The 17,805-nt window shown below is 37.1% G+C and overlaps 1 non-coding gene across 1 annotated transcript; it reads right to left on the bottom strand.

The window, feature by feature from the left end:
* Positions 1–546: 546 nt before the first annotated feature.
* Positions 547–653, bottom strand: LOC120365694 (U6 spliceosomal RNA). The gene has a single exon (XR_005580576.1). It is a non-coding gene; the product is annotated as a U6 spliceosomal RNA (small nuclear RNA).
* Between the last annotated feature and the right edge of the window lie 17,152 nt (positions 654–17,805).

Raw genomic sequence — 17,805 nt, 5'->3', positions numbered from 1 at the left:
AGATGTATACATTTCTGCTTGTGAAGCTTATTCCTAGGATATTTCTTTGTATCTATAGGAATACATGGACTATATATCACTCAGGCAATCCTTTGCAAATTTATGTTGCCCAGCCAAGCATTTGATGAGTATTAAGGAACAGTGAGTTCAAGGTTACAGTCCTTAACAATCAGTTATGGCACAGCTATTTCAGTCTACTGATTAAATAATGGAAGTGCTTAACTCCCTCTGGGGCTGGATTCAGAGGAAAAGGATTACAGAACTTGGACTGTTTTTAAAAATTGTGGTAAAATACACACACCATGAAATTTATCTTGACCATTTTTGTGGGTACTGTTCGGTGACATTGAGGACATTCACATTGTTTTTTTTTACTAGTCCACCCCCACGGAACTCTTTTTATCTTACAAATCTGAATCTCTGTGCTTATTATACAATAGCTCCCCATTCCTCCCTTCCTTGGCCCCCAGCAGCCACCATTTTAATATCTATCTCCATGAATTTGACTACTCTAGGTACCTTCATAAAAGTAGAACCATACAGCATAAAAATATAGAATACTTCATGAATTTGCACATCATTCTTGCTCAGGGGCTATCCTAATTGCCTCTCTGTTGTTCTAATTTTAGTGTATGTACTGCTCAAGCAATCACTTTGGCTGGTTTTGGAGAGAAGGACAGGAGCTCATCTGTAGACAAGCTCCTGCACAAACGCAGAATGGTATAGTAATACTATTTTCCTTGCACCTGCAGATTTGAGACAAGTAGGAACAGGAAAGGAGATGAGGTTAAAAAGACAGGAAGAAATCAAACTCTAAAGGGCTTTGTAAACCATATTTAATTAAGAGCTTGAACTTATAAACAATAAAAATGGATAGGAAATTGAAATTTATATTTAAGAAAAATAATTCCAGGGGAAAAATAAGGGAGGTCTGGAAGAGGATAAAATCTAAGAAAGACCAATTAGAAGGCAATGGCAAGTATCTAGACAAGGTTTTCCTTCTCCCCCACCTCCCAGCTCACCAATATGTTAGAGTGGGAATTACAGAATTGTACAGAACATGGAGAGATTTATGTCTGTGCTTCTCATGTCCTTACTTCCAATTTTCTGTTCCAAGCTCAGAAGAAAACTTTTGACATTTTAGTAAGTCTTACATGTCATTAACTAGAAAAAAAAAACAACCCCATTAAAAAATGGGCAAAAGATATGAACAGACACTTTTTTTAAAGAAAATATGGCTGGGCATGGTGGCTCACGTCTGTAATCCCAGCACTTTGGGAGGTCAAGGCAGGTGGATCACGAGGTCAGGAGTTCAAGACCAGCCTGGTTGAGATGGTGAAACCCCATCTTTACTAAAAATACAAAAATTAGCTGGGCATGGTGGTGGGTGCCTATAATCCCAACTACTCAGGAGGCTGAGGTAGAGAATTGCTTGAATCAGGGAGGTGGAGGTTGCAGTGAGCCAAGATCACTCCACTTCAGCTGGGGCGACAGAACGAGACTCCATCTCAAATAATAATAATAATAATAATAATAAAAACATACATGTGACTGATAAGCATATGAAAAAATAGTCAACATGAACTAATCATTTGAGAAATGCAAATTAAAACCACAATGAGATACCCTCTTACACTAGTCAGAATGGCTCTTATGAAAAATTCAAAAAGTAGCAGTTGCTGGTGAGGTTAAGGAGAAAAGGAATTGCCTATACACTGCTGGTGGGAATGTAAATTGGTTCAGCTATTGTGGAAATCAGTGTGGTGATTTCTCAGAAAAACTTAAAAGTACCATTGGGCCGAGCAATCCCATTATTGGATAAATACCCAAAGGAATAAAAATTGCTCTGTCCTAAAGAAACATGCATGCATGTGTTCATTGTGGCACTATTCACAATAGCAAAGACATGGAATCAACCCAAGTGCTCATCAGCAGGACGCTGAATAAAGAAAATGTGATACATATTCCCGTGGAATACTATGTAGTCATTAAAAAGAACAAGATGATGCCCTCTGCAGCAACATGGAGAGAGCTGCAGGCCATAATCCTAAGCAAACTAACATCAGGAACAGAGAACCAAATACCACATGTTCTCACTTATAAGTGCAAGATAAACATTTAGTACAAAGGGACACAATTTGTTGTCCGGTAGTGACAACAGACACCAGGGCCTACTTAAGGGTGGAGAGTGGAGGAGGAAGAGAATAGAAAAACTACCTATCAGGTACTATGCTTCATAAATGGATGATAAAATAATTTGTACACTGAATCTCCACAGAAAGCAATTTACTTACATTACAAACTTGCACGTATACCCCAGAACCTAAAATAGTTTTTTTTTTTTTTTTAAAGAAAATCTTACATTTCAGCAAAGAATCTAGAGAATCCAAAGTCTAAAATACATATTTTAATCCAGGAGAGCACTTCTGCAGTGGCGTTTATTCCAGCTGACCTGCCTCATTCCCTACCTCACATAATTTGTGTAGCAAGTGATATGTACTAAGTCATTACTTTATAGCTTTTCTGGAATCCTATGTGAATCATTGTCGTTGCAATTCAATTACACTTAAGAAAGTGGAACCCAAATATTGAAAGAAATGTGTTTTCCCTTCATAAGAAGCTTTCTGACTTTATACACCCTAAAGATCCCCTAATAATTAGAATGAGGGCAGAGGCTCTAGGATTTGACTGTAACAGCCTTGGGCTTAAATGCTGCTGCTTTGTCTCTTTTCGTGGTCCTTAAGTTCTTCATAGCAGACAGCTCTCAAGGAGCACTCTCTCCCAAAACATTTCGCTGGCCAATACCTAAGGCATCATATATGAAGTCACTGTTACCGCCAACGAGAGAGAGAGATCTTTTCCAGACAATGTTTCTACCTGGGATGCTTTCCCTCATCCTATTTTCATATGTGAAATCATAACCATTCTTTAAGAATGATGCAAAGAAGAAAACTGTAAAGCTTTTCCCAAAAAAATGTACTGGACATGCTATCTTCACTATCTGAAGTCTAATTGGACTTTATTTCAATCTTTTCCATAGCACCATCTTAGTCCTCAATGTTTTATTTTAAAATTACTTGAGAATGGAGATAATGTTATAATTGTACTTGAATTCTTTTTTTTTTTTGAAGGAAAAAAGGAAAATATTTTATTTTTATTCAGGAAATAGATGAGAGACAAAAGATACCATTAAAATTGACACATAACAACAGAACATAGGAACAAAAATATAAACCTTTTTAATAATCAAAAAGTTTAAAGTGAAAGACAAGATACATCACATAGAAAAGAAATAGCAAATATAGATGACTTGAATTCTTTACTTGCATATAAGAAATAATAAATATTAAATAATCAGTGCTTATGCATTCAACAGATAGTTGTTGGAGGCCTATTAGATGCCAAATACTTGGTTAGGCATTGGAAATACACCAATGAATACAAAATAATCTCTGAACTCAAGAAATCGTAGTGCAGGTGGAAGATTCCTCAGAAGTGTTTTAGAGCATGAAGAGGACATTTTGGGAAAAAATTAAGAAGGCACATCTAGAATCTTAAGAATTCTGAAAAGGGCTAGAATTTAAAAATGAATTGCAATATGTAATTTTTGCTACCAATGGTGTTTCCTCAGGTGGAAAAAAGAATTGTTCTTAAAATAACAAGAAACTAAATTATAAAAAGACACATTTCAACTTAAAGTAAGGACTGCTTTTTAGTAATAAGCGCATCTCCACATTAAAATTAGTTGCTTTGTAAAGATAAAGAGCTTTGGATTATATTAAAAATCTAGACAACTGCTGCATAAATGTATACATTTAATGTAGAAGAAATCCTTGTAAGGAATAAAAAGTTTGAGTTGACAATCTTAAAGACTCTAATTCCAAGATCTATTAATTTCATGTAAGCATAATAAGAGCATCTCATTATATGTATATAAGGATAATATGGATTATTATGTCTTAAGCTGAATGTATTATTGAAAATGGATGCTTTGGAAACTCTAACAGAATTATTCACAAAACTATTCTTCACTTTCCAAATATCATGAACTATGACTTTCATTTACTAAGACCTATAAGCCTATTAAATGTCTGTGTGTGTGTGTGTGTATGTGTGTGTGTGTGTGTGTAGAATATCCTAGTGATGCTCCCATTAAATTGGCATTACTCAGTAAATGGAGGATCTTAAATCAATTATAGTTGCTACAGAGTAACTTGGTCTTCTAATGTTTTAGCATAGAGGCCAAAACCATTATTTTGCCAAGTAATTGTCCAAAGGTTAAGCCAGGTTATCTAGAAACCTGAACATTAAGTATGTTAGGAAAGAAAGCATAGGATTTCTTATGCTTTTGTGCTAATCTTCTCAAATTCCCTTTTCCAAATAATTAAGTATCAAGGAACCAGTTTCCCTGGAAATGCTTGGCTCAATGAAGAGAATTAAAACGCAGAAAGAAGAAAAAATAACTGCAACTGAAATCTCTTACTTTAAAAAACATACTAATACAGTATTTACAGAAGTATTCCAAAATGCTTCAAAAGTAAGAAAAAAAAAAAGTGGATGGAATACTTAAAAATTTTCACTTCTATTTCTTCCCACTGTTAAAAGTCTTCCTCCGCTCTCTGCTTCCTTCCATCCAACCTGCCATTACTCAAGTCCTAATAGTGAATACCTGGACTACTGTAGTCTTACACTCTTACACAATAACACCAAACACATATAGCCTCAAAAATACAAATCTGATCTTGTAATCAAGCTCTTTTACAAGCATTTTTCAAGAGGAAACTGAAGTTTAATGAAGTTTAAATGGGCTACCACGATCAGGGGGCTCTGAGCACGAGGCTGGAGCTAGAGCTCAGGTCTGGTTCTTCCTTCAAAACTATTTTACCTCTCACATTGTCTTCCTAGGTATTGTTATGTATATGGTGGATACTAATAGAATAATTCTACCTCAAAAATACAGTAAAATTTGGATAGAATGTTGGGACTATATTCACAGACAGAGAAGCTGTCGGCTCAAAATTTTATTCACAAAGTACATAAAATCTATTCAACAAAGTTGTGTTGCAAAACAATTGCTCCTAACACATAATTTACCAGTATTTAAAATCATTCCATTTCACCATCTATATATTTAAATCTTTCTTATATATGCAACAAGAATCACTTTGATTTTTAGCCAACACATAGCTTAACAGATTGCTTAAATTTATTAAAGAAAAATATTCTTATTAAGATTAACCCCGTGTGTTTTTTCTTTATATCACATAAAAATTACCTAATATAGATGACAGGGTGACGAATGCAGCAAACCACTATGGCACATGTATCCCTACGTAACCAACCTGCATGTTCTGTACATGTACACCAGAACTTAAAGTACAATAAAAAATAAATAAACAAAACCTTGATGACATTAAAAAATTATAAATATTATGGTGGAAAATAAAAGGAGTATAAAAATTTCCATTTTCTGTTCTTCCTTTTAACTCTCAAGTTTTATTTTGATATTAAAATTGTCCAAATTCTACATTGAAAATTTTATAAAGTAATGAACTTGAGTAACTTTGCTAAAATGTTAATATGTGCAAAGTTACAACAAGAAAAATGTAGAATATAGGAATATTTTGTTCTTTAGTTTGACAAGATCTGAAAGAAATTCTGTTGTGCAATTCTCACATAAGAATTATTAGACATATTGCAAATGTCATAGAATAAAATAAACTGAAATAAAACATACAATTACGATATTTACCTTTACTTTCAGATTATTGATGCTTCTAAAATGTATAAATAATATTAAAATTAAAAGTTAAATTTCCTGATAGTTAATATAAGCACAATATTGTAAAATTACACTTTTGTGCGGCATGCAGCTAACTTTTAATATTTATTCATCATTTTCTTACTTTTCTATGTCATTGCTAAAGTGCAACACAAATGCTCAAATTTGTTTTTTGAAATTAGCCCATGAGCTGTATTTTATAGTAAATAATCTGTAATTAAATTTTAAGTTATATAAGCATTCACTCGCTAATATCAAAACGTGTTTATGGCCTGGATGCTATAATTCACTTTCCTTCTTGCTAATTTGAATAATAAAATGCTTGAAACATGGTCTTGAAAATTTTAGGTAGATATGAATGTAAAACTGACGAACAGCCAGGAATAAAAATCTGCCATCGATGCTGACTATTTCCATTATCTAAAATACTGGACTAAACCCAGCACACATTGTAAACTGTTTTTGTTTTCCTTTTTTAGGAGAGGTGTTAAAAGTGTAACCAGGCGGCCCTATCTTAGGTGAGACCGTTTCGGCTTGGAAACAAACAAAGCTCTCTCTCGATGAACTAGGTTCATTTCATATTTGTGTAATACCCTGGAAGAAATTAGGTTTCAATAAAGTCCATTTTTGTCACTGCATGTAGCAATGAATATCACACCCAGCAGGGCACAGTGGCACCTGGCTGTCCAGACCCCAGTGTAGCACAAACCATCTGGGGGTAATTACAACAAGGTATTCTTTAAGGACCAGATGGGACCAAGGAACAGAAGCCCCTACCCCTCCCAGTCATTTACAACATAATTCCTTTCAATGATATACTTAATCCTCCCACCAGCTATGCCTTTCAGCTTGCTGTTGTCACTGTTCCTTTATGTAAATTCAGTTGCAAGACTGAGAAAAAGAGGGGGTGAGAGAGAGAGTACAAGAAAAAAAAAAAGGGAAAGGGTGAGAGAGAGAGCCACTGGGGCCTTTAGGGACCAAAGGAAATTATTCATCCCTAAATTGTTTTCACCACAGCAAGTACAGTAACAATTTTTTTTTTTAAAGGACTGAAATTATCCTAAAGAAGGTCAATGTGGCAGCTCTGTGTGGCAGCAGCTGAGGTTTACTCAGCCACCTGTTAGCTAGAAAGCTCTCTGCACACGCTTATGATGCATTTAACCAGTTTAAAGGGTCTTTATTGACAGGCCAGCCACCTCCATTCAGCAGGCTGGAGCCATAGGCCTGCTTTGTGGTCATATGTGGCACACAAGCCTTAATTCAATTACGCTGTAAGCCTATCCAGTCTGCATCACTGCCCTTTCACTTTTGTGCCATTTGTCTTGCATGTTGTAAAGAATTTTATTTTGAAGAGGGAAAGGCACCCTTCAACCCAGTTGTCTTTATTTTTCATTTAAGGTTGTGCCGCAGGTGCGCCGCCACCTTTCAACTCCCAAAATGTATTCATCTTTAAGTGATATTTTAGAGGAAAGCAGTATTTATTGTTTGGTGACATGGCTTTGTGGGTGTTGCTGATTTTTATTTTTTTTTAATTAGGTATATGTTCAAACTCTCCAACACACCAACAAAGAGTCTCCAAACTTGTGTGTTAACAATTCAAAAGAAGAAACAAAAAGAAAAGCATACATGATAAATGAAAATGATAATTATTAGCTTTGTTCTACATTTTTTTATTTAAAAAGAAATGTATTACTTAGAGTGAGCATATATTAAATTTTAAATTTTGGGTTTTCCATATAAGATAATTAAATATATCAGGTCTGCTCATACTGTTTTGTATTTTCGTACTTTGAATTTTCCATAACTTGGACCAGTGCATATCATTGTTCGATGCTTGGCTTTTTCATAATAATGCATGGACAATGAAAACATAAGGATAGATTTCCCAAAGTCAATTCTAATGTTTATTTTTATATCATATTTTTCTTAAATTAAAAGTCCGCCTCTTTTAAACATGCTTAAAATAGCATGCAATATTGCAATAACATAGAGATGTGATAACCAACCAAGCCTACTCCCTACAGTTCCTGTGTTTATATTGAGTATGGATTATTCCAAATCAATGTTTCCCCAAATCATTAAACGACTTATCATGACAATTGAAGGGACTTCAAAGGAAAGAGAGAAGAATCTTCTTTGTTAGGTAACATCTATTTTCTTTCAAAGTCAAGGAAAGGACAATAGTGCTAGATTAGTTACTAAAGTTATTAAGTGAGTATCAATTTTCATCATGGCAATTTCAATGAGTCTTTCGTATGGAACTTCCCATCTCTTTTAAATTACTGAATCAAAACCACAGATATGAAGCATTTGAAAGAGCTCAAGATACCGTAATTGGCAAGAGAAAATAAAAATACTTGTATCTGATCCTCAAAATAAAACACATTTTAAAAACTACTTTTTACTCATGTAAATTTAATGTGCATGTATCTCTCAGCAATTCTATGCCCATTTCCTTTGTGTTTTCCTATGGGGTTGCATTTTAAAAATGAGAAAAACTAAGGGTTAATAGAGGCTAAATGGCTTGCCTAAGAACTCAAAATTCTTCTGATTCCTGAGGGTTCTTTCCATTACACCATGAAGACTTCATATGACTTTTATAAACTTTATGATTTGTACCCCTCTATGCCTGTATATGTATTTAATGTATATGAGCAATTCTATGCCAATTTCCTTTGTGTTTTCTTATGGGATTGCATTTTATAAATAAGAAAAACTAAGGGTAAATAGAGGCTAACTGGTTTGCATAAGAGCTCAAAATTCTTTTGATTTCTTTTTTCTTTTTCTTTTTTTTTTTCTTTTCTTTTTTTTTTTTTTTTTGATGGAGTTTCGCTCTTGTTACCCAGGCTGAAGCACAATGGCACGATCTCGGCTCACCGCAACCTCCGCCTCCTGGGTTCAGGCAATTCTACTGCCTCAGCCTCCCGAGTAGCTGGGATTACAGGCACGCACCACCATGCCCAGCTAATTTTTTGTATTTTTAGTAGAGACGGGGTTTCACCATGTTGCCCAGGATGGTCTCGATCCCTTGACCTCGTGATCCACCCACCTCGTCCTCCCAAAGTTCTGGGATTACAGGCGCGAGTCACCGCGCCCGGCCAATTCTTTTGATTTCTAATTGAGGGTACTTTCCATTACATCATAAAGATTTCATATTAGTATTTCATGAACTTTATGATTTTTACCCATTTATGCAATTTTTTGTATATATTAGAGATATACACTATAACATATATATACAAGAAATTGCACAGATGCATAAGCTTATCGATATATGATAAATTTATCAATACATGTACACATCAAGTATACTCTATGTACTCTAACATATATATATATGTATATATACACATAACTGCACTCTAGGTACTCTAACATATACACATAACATATACATAAGTACATATGTACAGACATTGATAAGCATATCAATATTCTGTGAAGTAGAAATAACAACTGAACTTTTTTTTTTTATTCCATTTTAGGTTTGGGGGTACATGCGAAGCACATGCAAGATTGTTGCATAGGTACACACATGGCAGTGTGGTTTGCTGCCTTCCTTCCCCTCACCTGTATCTGTCATTTCTCCCCATGCTATCTCTTCCCACCTCCCCACCCCCCCACGCCTTCCCCATTTCCCCCCAACGGACCCCAGTGTGTAGTGCTCCCCTCCCTGTGTCCATGTGTTCTCATTGTTCAACACCCACCTATGAGTGAGAATATATGGTGTTTGATTTTCTGTTCTTGTGTCAGTTTGCTGAGAATGATGGTTTCCAGGTTCATCCATGTCCCTACAAAGGACGTGAACTCATCGTTTTTGATGGCTGCATAATATTCCGTGGTGTATATGTACCACATTTTCCCTATCCAGTCTATCATCGTTGGGCATTTGGGTTGGTTCCAGGTCTTTGCTATTGTAAACAGTGCTGCAATGAACCTTCGTGTGCACGTGTCCTTGTAGTAGAATGATTTATAATCCTTTGGATATATACCCAGTAATGGGATTGCTGGGTAAAATGGGATTTCTATTTTTAGGTCCTTGAGGAATCGCCACACTGTCTTCCACAATGGTTGAATTAATTTACATTCCCACCAACAGTGTAAAAGTGTTCCTATTTCTTCACATCCTCTCCAGCATCTTTTGCCTCCAGATTTTTTAATGATTGCCATTCTAACTGGTGTGAGATGGTATCTCAATGTGGTTTTGATTTGCATTTCTCTAATGACCAGTGATGATGAGCATTTTTTCATTTGTTTGTTGGCCTCCTGTATGTCTTCTTTTGTAAAGTGCCTATTCATATACTTCACCAATTTTTGAATGGGCTTGTTTGTTTTTTTTCTTATAGATATGTTTTAGTTCTTTGTATATTCTGGATATCAGCCCCTTGTCAGATGTGTAGACTGTGAAAATTTTTTCCCATTCTGTAGGTTGCTGATTCACTCTACTGACTGTTTCTTTTGCCATGCAGAAGCTGTGGAGTTTGATTAGGTCCCATTTGTCTATTTTGGCTGTTGTTGCCATTGCTTTTGGCGTTTTGGTCATGAAGTCCTTGCCTACGCCTATGTCCTGAATGGTTTTGCCTAGATTTTCTTCTAGAGTTTTTATGGTGTTAGGTCTGATGTTTAAGTCTATAATCCATCTGGAGTTAATTTTGGTGTAAGGTGTCAGGAAGGGGTTCTGTTTCTGCTTTCTGCACATGGCTAGCCAGTTTTGCCAACACCATTTATTAAACAGGGTATCCTTTCCCCATTGCTTGTTTTTGTCAGGTTTGTCGAAGATCAGATAGTTGTAAATATGTTTCCTCTGAGGCCTCTGTTCTGTTCCCTTGGTCTATATCTCTGTTTTGGTACCAGTACCATGCTATTTTGATTATTGTAGCCTTGTAGTATAGTTTGAAGTCTGGTAGTGTGATGCCTCCTGCTTTGTTCTTTTTGCTTAGAATTGATATGGCTATGCGGACTCTCTTTTGGTTCCATATGAAGTTTAAGGTGTTTTTTTCCAGTTCTGTGAAGAAGGTCATTGGTAGCTTGATGGGAATAGCATTGAATTTGTAGATTACTTTGGGCAGTATGGTCATTTTCACGATGTTGATTCTTCCTAACCATAAACATGGAATGTTTCTCCATCTGTTTGTGTCCTCTCTTATTTCGTTGAGCAAAGGCTTGTAGTTCTCCTTGAAGAGGTCCTTTACGTTCCTTGTTAGTTGTATTCCTAGGTATTTTATTCTCTTTGTAGCAATTGCGAATGGCATTTCCTTCTTGATTTGACTCTCTTTAAGTCTGTTACTGGTGTATAGGAATGCTTGTGATTTTTGCACATTGATTTTGTATGTTGAGACTTTGCTGAAGTTGTTTATCAGTTTCAGGAGATTTGGGGCTGAGATGATGAGGTCGTCTAGATATACAATCATGCCATCTGCAAATAGAGACAATTTGATTTCCTCCTTTCCAATTTGAATACCCTTTATTTCTTTTTCTTGTCTGATTGCTCTGGCTAGAACTTCCAGTACTATATTGAATAGGAGTGGTGAGAGAGAGCATCCTTGTCTAGTGCCAGATTTCAAAGGGAATGCTTCCAGTTTTTGCCCATTCAGTATGACATTGGCTGTTGGTTTGTCATAAATAGCTTTTATTATTTTGAGATACGTTCTGTCAATACCTAGTTTATTGAGGGTTTTTAGCATAAAGGGCTGTTGAATTTTGTCAAAGACCTTCTCTGTATCAATTGAGATAATCATGTGGTTTTTGTCTTTGGTTCTGTTTATGTGGTGAATTACGTTTATGGACTTGCATATGTTGAACCAACCTTGCATCCCTGGGATGAATCCTACTTGATCATGGTGGATGAGCTTTTTGATATGCTGTTGCAATCGGCTTGCCGGTATTTTATTGACGATTTTTGCATCTATATTCATTATGGATATTGGCCTGAAGTTATTTCTTTTCTTGTTGACTCTCTGCCGGGTTTTGGTATCAGGATGATGTTGGTCTCATAAAATGATTTGGGAAGGATTCCCTCTTTTTGGATTGTCTGGAATAGTTTCAGAAGGAATGGTACCAACTCCTCTTTGTATGTCTGGTAGAATTCGGCTGTGAACCCATCTGGACCTGGGATTTTTTTTGAGTGGTAGGCTATTAATTCCTGCCTCGACTTCAGACTTTGTTATTGGTCTATTCAGGGTTTCGGCTTCTTCCGGGTTTAGGGTTGGGAGGATGCAGGTGTCCAGAAATTTATCCATTTCTTCCAGGTTTACTAGTTTATGTGCATAGAGTTGTTTGTAATAATCTCTGATGATGGGTTGGATTTCTGTGGAATCTGTGGTGATATCCCCTTTATCGTTTTTTATTGCATCAATTTGGTTATTCTCTTTTTTCTTTTTTATTAATGTGGCTAGTGGTCTGTCTATTTTGTTGATCTTTTCGAAAAACCAGCTCCTGGATTTATTTATTTTTTGAAGAGTTTTTTGTGTCTCTATTTCCTTCCGTTCTGCTCTGATCTTAGTTATTTCCTGTCTTCTGCTAGGTTTTGAGTTTTTTTGATCTTGCTCCTCTAGCTCTTTCAATTTTAATGATAGGGTGTCAATTTTAGATCTCTCCTTTCTTCTCATGTGGGCACTCATTGCTATATATTTTCCTCTAGAGACTGCTTTAAATGTGTCCCAGAGATTCTGGTATGTTGTGTCTTCGTTCTCGTTGGTTTTGAAGAACATCTTTATTTCTGCCTTCATTTCATTGTTTATCCAATCAACATTCAAGAGCAAGTTGTTCAGTTTCCATGAAGCTGTGCGGTTCTGAGTTAGTTCTGTTTGTTATGATTTCTGTTCTTTTGCATTTGCTGGGGAGTGATTTATTGCCAATTACATGGTCAATTTTAGAGTAGGTGTGATGTGGTGCTGAGAAGAATGTATATTCTGTGGATTTGGGATGGAGAGTTCTGTAAATGTCTATTAGATTTGCTTGTTCCAGCTCTGAGTTCAGATCCTGGATATTCTTGTTGATTTTCTGTCTCGTTGATCAGTCTAATATTGACAATGGGGTGTTAAAGTCTCCCACTATTATTGTGTGGGAGTCTAAGTCTCTTTGTAAGTCATTAAGAACTTGCCTTACGTATCTGGGTGCTCCTGTATTGGGTGCGTATATATTTAGGATCGTTAGCTCTTCTTGTTGCAGTGATCCTTTTATCATTATGTAATGTCCTTCTTTGTCTCTTTTGATCTTTGTTGCTTTAAAGTCTATTTTATCAGAGATGAGAATTGCAACTCCTGCTTTTTTTTGTTGTTGTTGTTCTCTCCATTTGCTTGGTAGATCTTCCTCCATCCTTTATTTTGAGACTTTGTGTATTCTTGCATGTAAGATGTGTTTCCTGGATACAGCACACTGATAGGTTTTGGCTTTTTATCCAATTTGCCAGTCTGTGTCTTTTGATTGGGGCATTTAGACCATTTACATTTAGGGATAGTATTGTTATGTGTGAATTTGATACTGTCATTTTGATGCTACCTGACTGTTTTGTTGGTTAGTTGATGCAGATTCTTGATTGTGTTGATGCTCTTTTACCATTTGGTATGTTTTTGGAGTGGCTGGTACTGATTGTTCCTTTATATGTGTAGAGCCTCTTTCAGGAGTTCTTGTAGAGCAGGTTTGGTGGTGATGAAATCTCTGAGTGCTTGCTTGTTCACAAAGGATTTTATTTTTCCTTCACTTATGAAGCTGAGTTTGGCTGGATAGGAGATTCTAGGTTGAAAGTTCTTTTCTTTAAGGATGTTGAATATTGGCCCCCAATCTCTTCTGGCTTGTAGGGTTTCTGCTGAGAGATCTGCTGTGAGTCCAATGGGCTTCCCTTTGTGGGTAACCCGACCTTTCTCTCTGGCTGCCCTTAGCATTTTCTCTTTCATTTCAACCCTGGTGAATCTGACAATTATGTGCCTTGGGGTTGCTCTTCTTGAGGAATATCTTTGTGGTGTTCTCTGTATTTCCTAGTTTTGAATATTGGCCTGCCTTGCTAGGTTGGGGAAGTTTTCCTGGATAATATCTTGAAGAGTATTTTCCAGCTTGGATTCATTCTCTTCATCACATTCAGGTACACCTATCAAACATAGAGTAGGTCTTTTCAAATTTCTTGAAGATTTTGTTCATTCCTTTTTGCACTTTTTTCTCTGTTCTTGCCTTCTCTTTTTATTTCATTGAGTTGATCTTTGACCTCTGATATCCTTTCTTCTGCTTGGTCGATTTGGCTGTTGAAGCTTGTTCATGCTTCTTGAAGTTCTCGTGTTGTGTTTTTCAGCTCCATCAATTCACTTATATTCCTCTCTATGTTGTCCATTCTCTTTAGCATTTTGTCCAATCTTTTTTCAAGGTTCCTCGTTTCTTTGCATTGGGTTAGAACATGTTCTTTTAGCTCACTGTAGTTTCTTACTACCCACCTTCTGAAGTCTGATTTTGTCATTTCATCACCCTCCTTCTCCATCCAGTCTGGTTCCCTTGCTGGTGAGGAGTTGTGATCCCTTTTCGGAGGAGAGGTGTTCTGGTTTCAGGAGTTTTCATCCTTTTTGCACTGGTTTCTTCCCATTTTTGTGGGTTTATCCACCTGATGTCATTGCAGTTACTGTCTTTCAGATTGGGTCTCTGAGTGAGCTTCTAGTTCGTGGATGCTGAAGTAACTTTTTTTTTTTTTTTAAGTTTTCCTTCTAACAGTCTGGCCCCTCTGCTGTAGGACTGCTGAGGTCCTCTCCAGGCCCTGCTTGCCTGGGGATCACCTGCAGCAGCTGCAGAACACTAAGGGTTGCTGCCAGTTTCCTCTTCCACTATCTTTGTCCCAGAAGGATGCTCGCCTACTGTCAGTCCATTCTCTCCTTTATGAGGTGAGTCTTTGGATCTATGGGGGTCAGGGAGCTACTTGAGGAGACAGTCTATCTTTTATTGGGGCTTAAGTCCTGAGTTGTGAGCTCTGTTGTTCGTTCAGAGCTGCTGGGCAGGTACGTTTAGGTCTGCTGCAGCTGAACTCATAAACCACTTTTTGTTCCCAGGTGCTCTGTCCCGGGGAGTTAGGGCTGTATGAGTCTCCGTTGTGGTGCTGCACTTGTTTTTTCTTTCAGGTCTGCCCCGCCCAACGAGAAGCCCACCTGGCCACTGTCTGCCTGCAGAGGCTTTGCTGAGCTGCTGTGGGCTCCGCCCAGCTACCCTGTGCTCTTCCCTGCAGTCCTGTTTATATGGGCGTAGTTAGAACTGCCTCGGCAATGGTGGCTCCACCTCTGTTATGGCAGACTCTCTCTGTTGTGGCAGGTTGCCTTGGCAATGGCGGCCTGCCTCCATAATGGTGGAGAGTCTCAGTAATAGCAGATGCCCCTCCCCCACAGAGCCGGCCCTTCCCGGGTTCAGCTGTGCTTGCTGTAAAACACTCAGCTCAGAGAGTTTTCAATTACTGTTTTTGTTTTCCTTGTTGTTGGGGGTGAGGGGTGGGACCAACCGAGCCTGATCACCTGGCTCCCTGACTCAGAGTCTTTTCTTTTAAGTTGAACGACCCCGCGTTCCAGTCACTTGTTGAAAAGGCACCGGGATCTCCCGTGCTGCGACTCACTGAGTTGGCTCAAACAGTGGCACTGGCTCCTGGCAGATTTTTTGCCTCAGAATCTCCTGGCCTGGCTCACTATTTCAGATGAATGGGCAACTCTGCCATATCAGGGCTCCAATCGCCAGCTAAGAGGGCTCCCAGACCAGTGGCTTTTGTACGGAGAATGGCTGCAATAGGGCGTGGTCACAGCAGCTGGCTGGGCCAAATCAGCCCCTCGGGGGCCAAAACAGCCACACCGGCCGGAACAGCAGCACTGGCGACCCCTCTGCCTGGGTATCTCCTGGTCTGTGGGCAATAAAAATTCGTCTGGAAATGTGGCATCCACTCACCCTCTGCACTTTCACTGGGAGCTGAAGTCCTGAGCTGTTCTTAGGCGGCCATCTTCCCAGCATCCCATCATCTTTTTCTTTTAGACCCTCCAGTTACTCTGGAAGAGTAGGTTTTTGAAATTTGTTATTTATGAGTATATTTTCCTGGAGGTTCTTGTCGCAATATGATTTACACTGGAAAGTCTGTACCAGCAAATTCTGAATCTAAGGTCTGCTAAGGCCAGCTCCTTTTACCGAAGTACCACCTTCCACTGAAGCAGTCCTGTGGACCAGGCCTCTTAGGTTCACAGCTGAACTTCTAAAAGTCTAGAATCACATCAAAAGTATGAGAAAAGTGACCCTAATTTGTTACATTAAAAAATCATTGCTAAGATATAGACATATTTCTTTGGCCACTTTTAACCCCTTGTATAGAATTTTGAAGTTAGAAAATAGCCAATAAAATATGTCTAGTTTTACAATATTTTATGTGAATCACATAATCTTTGCACTTTGTATCTCTTTACATAATAATACAAAAAAATTTGAGAGTTTATTTTTTAAGGACTTCAGCATCCTGGAATTTAGGTTAAAATATCTAAATATGCTTGATATAAATATAAGAACACAGGTTTTAAAAGCTTTTAGAAGAGAAGTAGTATAGGAAGTTAGTTTCATTATAGAAATCTGTATTTTTCCAAATTTCAAACACACCATATTGCTTTTGAAATAATGTAATCTGTAATGTACTGAATGCATTATTATATGCCAAATGGATGTCTATTAAAGTATAACTACCCGTTATATTTTTATTAGTAGATCACACAATAAAATGGAATTATATAATGTTTATGTTAAATTCTCACTTTCTAGTAAAAACCATGCAAATATTCCTTTCTGAAAATACTTTATTCAAGGAAATATTGAAGAAAAAAAGAATTTAGGGGCTGGTGCAGTGGCTCATGCCTATAATCCCAGCACTTTGGGAGGCAGAGGCAGGTGGGTCACAAGGTCAGGAGTTCGAGACTAGCCTAGCCAATATGGTGAAACCTCGTCTGTATGAAAAACACAAAAATTAGCACGGTAGTGTGTGCTTGTAGTTCCAGTTACTTGGAGGCTGAGGCAGAATAATTGCCTGAACTCGGGAGGTGGAGGTTGCAGTGAGCTGAGATCATGGCGCTGAACTCCAGCCTGGGCAACAGAGTGTGACTCCATCTCAAAAACAAACAAACAAACAAAGTAAAAAACCACACAACAACAAAATGTAGAAAAACTAAAATAGTAATAGCTAATACCCATAACTATCTATGTATATGTATATATATTTAAGAATCCAAATGATTTTGCTCAATAAACCAAAAGGCTAAATAACAATTTTGGAAATCTGTTACCGAATAGCTAATACTCACCAAAGATGTTCAAAGCTGAAATTTGAAAAAAGATAATAATAACAAGTTTACCATACTTTGGATGTTTTACTCATCATTTACAAAAACTCTCTTGCCTAAGGATTTATAAGGAAAAAACTCATGTAGCAGGAAACTGGTTACTCTCACATGCAGTGAAACATAATTTTAGCTTTGCATCTAATTATTCTCCAACACAATGGTGCCATCTCAGAATAAAATGTGCTTTGGAGAAAATTATCGCTGTATATGTCAATAAAATTTTCAAGCACACTTGATGGCCACCGAATGAGGACGTATGTGTAAACCAATAATGTAGTCTGAATTAAAATAAACAATCTCTTTACTAAATTTTCTGACCCTAAATATGCATAAAGCTATTTGTCCTTCTTGTTTCCAAAATTTATTTAGAAAATACAAAAGGTTTTTCTTTGTGTGTTCATTTTGGCATAGTCAATTCTAATATCAAGAAATGTCAACATGATGTAATTGGGTTTAGAGGAAAAGTAAAAAATTGAGTTAACTAGCTTGTTCTGTGTGCAGAACACCAAAGAGTGGTTTCTATAATCTTTCTTCTTGAATTCACCATTTAAACATTATTTAGCAAAGTTGCGTTAACATTTTTTGTTGCTATGATCAACATGGTTTGGTTTGGTCTAGTACCTAAAAACAGTAAGTAATATATGATTATCTAAACTAAAGAATAAAGACAAGATACTTCTTTTTTAAAAATTTTTA

This window comes from Saimiri boliviensis, chromosome 1 (assembly GCF_048565385.1).
Source record: "Saimiri boliviensis isolate mSaiBol1 chromosome 1, mSaiBol1.pri, whole genome shotgun sequence".
In the NCBI taxonomy this organism is placed as follows: Eukaryota; Metazoa; Chordata; class Mammalia; order Primates; family Cebidae; genus Saimiri; species Saimiri boliviensis.
Note: the sequence above shows the minus strand (reverse complement) of the source record. Positions and strands in the feature narration are given on the sequence as shown.